This window comes from Rhagoletis pomonella, unplaced genomic scaffold, assembly GCF_013731165.1.
Source record: "Rhagoletis pomonella isolate Grant_MI unplaced genomic scaffold, Rhpom_1.0 Rhpom_scaffold_00007, whole genome shotgun sequence".
In the NCBI taxonomy this organism is placed as follows: Eukaryota; Metazoa; Arthropoda; class Insecta; order Diptera; family Tephritidae; genus Rhagoletis; species Rhagoletis pomonella.
In genome coordinates, this window is record NW_023458561.1 from 47,497,460 (window position 1) to 47,502,270 (window position 4,811).

Below are 4,811 nucleotides of genomic sequence, written 5' to 3' on the forward strand. Positions count from 1 at the left end.
AATTAACAGGTTCTGTGTTAAGTTTTTGCCTTTGTGTTAAAGCCTGTTCTGTTACAAAAAAATCAAGTTACTAATGAAGAAAATCATTGGATAAGTAAAGAAGTAATGAGTGGTCAAATGAAAATGTGCAAAGATTTTTGGTATGAAAAATGAGCAGGAAATGATGTTACGCATACGCCATGTACACCTAAGTAGCCACGCTTTTATGCTCAGTGGTGCCAGATAAAACTTTCGTTTGGAGATAAAACGGTCGGAAAAAGAGCTAAAAAGGGCTAAATAATACTAATAGTAGCTAAAATGAAGAACTACATATTTTTGGTATGGTTGAGCATTTATTGACGTAAGGTTGTTTTTACATTTTCGACAATTTTAATAAAAACAACGAATTTTACAAGTTTAAATGCTGAAAAAATTTTTTAAACCAAAATAAGGTGCAAGATTTGTTGCTATGGCACTTATAACAGTGAACGAAAAATACTTTACAAACTGTTAAGGACTGTAGTTTCAGATTATTAAATTGAATAATTTTTTCGCAAAATTTTTCTGGAAAGTTTTACTTCCAGCTCTCCTTAAAGATAAAATTAGTAAGGTAAAACGGAATCCGCGCTATCAGAAAAAAGGATTTTCTTCTAATTAATTTTTAAATTATTTAACCGATCCAAGAGTTTATGGTGGATACACTGCATCTCGAAATTTTCCATTTTATCAACGCTTAAGTTTTGGCTTATATATATCAAATACAACTAAAACTTTCTGGAGCCACAAAAGTGCTAGATAAATGTGAAAAAGGCTAAACAAGAGCTAGGAGCTAAAACCCAATTTTCGGAGCTAAATAGAAAAATAAAGAGCTAAATCTTGCTCCAAAAGCACAAAAATGGCAACACGGTTTATGCTCATCTCATTACCTACTTCTTTGTTTATCGATAGATTTTCTTTATTAAATACCTGTTATTGTTTTAATTTTTCTACTGTTAAAGTTAATTTTTTCCATATTTTCTTAAAAAAAGAAACCAAAAATCTGGAATGATTACTTAATTTGTCTAAAACTATCAGACCCAGAATTTTGTAAGCTTTTATTTGGCGTATTTCATATTAAGATTTTTAAATTGGTTCGAAAGATAAACGTGATTAAGTGGAACCACTTTTTGTCTTAAGCTGAATAACGGTAAATTGAAAAAAAAACTTGAAAACTTATCCATATGATAAAAAAATAAGTCGATTTTCGGATCAGCGAGCGATTCTATATGGGAATTGGATAGTGGCATCCATTGAACATTTTTGCTGTAAACCAGTGCAATTATTGATAATCGTTCGTTACTCTCCTGTTGTTGTTGTAGCGGCTACAAGAACCCCGCAAAGATCGGTTGATATCTCAGTCGTTGTCGTCAAGTTCCACTAACGGCAGCCCTAGGAAGCGTGCAGCCTCCACTGGGTCGGTCCACAGGGACATGCCGGGTTTCCTGGGCATGCGAAGAGATGTTTCGAGTCACTTGGGGTCTCTCCGCATGCCGGACACTCATTTGGCACATCCGCGTTCAGTCTCCTCAGGTATGAGTTTAACCTGCTGCAGTAGCCAGAGCGAAGTTGGGCTATTGTGGTTCTTGTCTCCCGAGGCAGATGAAGCTCCGTCTTGTCAATGTCCGGTGGTTGTGTGCCAAGAACGGTATTCACAGGTCTGGAGTCTACATAACTCGAGACTGACTCCCTGTGAATTCCGTTCAGGGCCAGTCGGTATGTTGACGGGCCCAGAGGCTGCTTAATGAACCTCTGGACTTCGTCCGTCAGTTCGTATAGATGCCTCCTGACATGCCTAGACGAGGGCTCCTCTGCAAGCAGCTGTCTGTTTGGGTGGCCACATCTGTGGCTCCCAATCAGAAACTGCTTGCAGAGCATTATATTATGCTCCTTGACCGGGAGCATTTTTGCCTCGTCATGGAGGTGGTGTTCTGGCGACATCACGAGGCATCCAGTCGCTGTCCTGAGTGCGGTGTTCTGTGCTGTCTGTAGCTTCATCCACTGCGTCCTACTAGTCCCCGGCGACCACACTGGTGCTGCGTAGTTTAAAACCGGCCGTCCTATTGCCTTGTATGTTGCCAGCAACGTTTCTTTTTCTTTGCCCCGAGTACTGCCGGCTAGCGACTTGAGGACCTTGTTGCGGCTCTGTACTTTGTTGACAATAGCGGTTGCGTGCGCAGAGAAGGAGAGCAGACTGTCGAATGTTACTCCGAGTATTTTGGGGTTATTCACCGTCGGAATTGGTGTATCATCGGCGTGAATTCCCAGCGGTAGCCTAACCTCCTCGTTACTCTCCTGCAAGTTTCTGCTAGATACCTTTCATTGGTGATCTATTCGAACGGACTTTATATTTGTTAACGAGTAGGTGTGTTCAGGATGTTGTGGAAATTATCTTGAATTTGCAGTTGGAAATGTATTTACAAATTTTATGCTTGCTGTCATGACAACCGTGTGCCTTTTATTGTTGTGAATTTATAAATGCAACGAATATCTAAATGCAAAAGCATATGCGCAAGATCCTGAACAGCCCTAGTGTGTTAGAAAAAAGAATACAATATCTCGATTCATTTCCGGTATATGTAAGTATGCCCGCTTTGCTAAATTATAAAATATTAAAAAATGAGCTCAAAAATGCAAAACTTTAAGAATTTCATCACTTAAAATAATCTACCAACAAAAAAACCGCCACAATGCAATTTAGAGTAATATTAACATATAAATAACTAAAGCCCTAAAACGGTGTTCACATGGGGCGATTTACCAAGCAACTTTAGAGGCGATTAGTTGAATCAAAAGTTCGCTGCCTCCAACTTCATTGGAAGCAAAAAGTTGAGAGGCCGTTCACAGCAGGCGATTGCTGCTTTCAACTAAAAGTTGCCTGCAAAATCGCCTCATGTAAACACCGTATAATGATAATTTGCGCATTGTACAGCGTAGAATCAATACCAAATTCGAGCTGTGTTTATTTAATAACAGGGTGTTCTTCATCAGATATTTTTTTACATATGCAATGCCCTGTTGAATTCAGAGTTGTATTTATTTACCCCTTTTTTTTGAGATTACAATATAAAATCGAGTTAGTTCGCATTTACTATTTAAAACTCAACTTAATTTATTGTTTAGAAAATTTAAACTATCATAATATATATTTTATTGAATTCTCGAGCTATTAAAATTCATGAGTGCATGTAATGTTGCCATATTTCCACATAAACGTATTTGGTTCGTACGTCACAGCAACCCTCAAAAGAATTCATTTCGGTATTCATTCATGACAAGGCGGTGAAAAGAATACAACGACGACGGGCAGTCGGTTCATTTTTTCACTATCATTTTTAATTTTGCTTCAATACTCAGCTTAAACAAATTGGTAAAATCGTTTTTATTAAAGCTACGCTACAAAAGTGACGCGCAAAAGAAATACAGTAATAGGTCTTGTGTTTTTCTAATATTTTTAATGCTAAAACCTGGTGCTCTAAAAGCAGCTAAGAACAGCGCAACAAGTCGCTGGCAAAAGAAAAAACAACATTTTATTGGGCTGATTCATCCGGCGCTTTGTGATAGCTACTAGTTTTTAGCACCAATTTTCTTTTGTGAGGGCTGGTGCCTATTTACAATGGCTTAGTAATGAATTAATTGTATATTTTTTACTCTCTTTGTTCCAGCTACTGACGCACAAAGTTCACAAGAACAGCTAAATTATTCGTGAAATATGGAGAACCCAAATGATGTACCCGCACCATCTGGATCAACTGAGTAAGAATGAACAAGTCTGGGGTTTTGTTTAATTTTATATTCATTTGCATAATTAACATTTAGTTTTTATTTTGTTTAATGTTTTTTTATTTTTGCTAAACCATTGCACCTCTATATACGTGTGTATAATGTATGTTATCAGTTGAAAATAAGGTGCTTTCGGGTGCAATTAGCGCATATTCGCCATCTTAGCCAATAAGCAATGCGTATGTTCTTTTGTACGGAAAATGGTTTAAATGGTCTTTGGTTATCTGTTATTCATATATGTATGTACTTACATATGTACAACTACTTATATGGTTTATAGCCGCAGACATGCATACATGCTCGTAACTACGTACGCACTATGTATGTACCTACATACAAAAACGTTTTATTAGAATTTCATTAGTAACATCAAAGTGCAGAGATAGTCTAGAAGCAATGACAGTTGTGGCCATTTGCGACTTCTTTTGTGCAGTAGACGTGACCTTAATGGCCTTAAAAAAGCAGACTGACAATAGTATTAACATTGATACGTTTACATGTTTTGTTTATTTTGGATAAGTGCAAGGGGTGCGGGGTAATTGCCGATTGGTATGTAGTGTTCATAGATTGAAAAATAGTACCATATCGCATTCTTGTTAAGTCATTAATTGTATACGTTTGTTGAATGTTAAGCATTACCTAAAGTTCATTTACGAACCCTAGTGGCGAATCAATAACGAACCTTAACGCATTTACATTTTCCACTGTCATCGTGCTCATTTTCTAGAAGAACGGCATAAACCATAAAATAATTTGAGTTGATTGTGCAAAAACAGCTCCCACACTATTTAAGTATGTTCCTATGTCTGCCAGTTATGCCTAAAAAAAATTATATGTTCATGAAGTATTTCTTGCATGAAGCAATTCATGATAAAATGGTGTAGGTAAAAATTAAACAAAAAATATATTTCACTACCAACTAGTGTCCTTAATTATTTCGTCACTGCTCTTCTTTATATACATGGAAATGTATGTGCATACATAAATTTTAAAGCATTAATATACAGGGTGTT

The 4,811-nt window shown here is 36.8% G+C and overlaps 1 long non-coding RNA gene across 1 annotated transcript; it reads left to right on the forward strand.

The window, feature by feature from the left end:
- Positions 1-3,094: 3,094 nt before the first annotated feature.
- Positions 3,095-4,710, forward strand: LOC118743999. The gene is made up of 2 exons (XR_004993500.1): positions 3,095-3,447; positions 3,681-4,710. It is a non-coding gene; the product is annotated as an uncharacterized LOC118743999 (long non-coding RNA).
- The last annotated feature ends 101 nt before the right edge of the window (positions 4,711-4,811 follow it).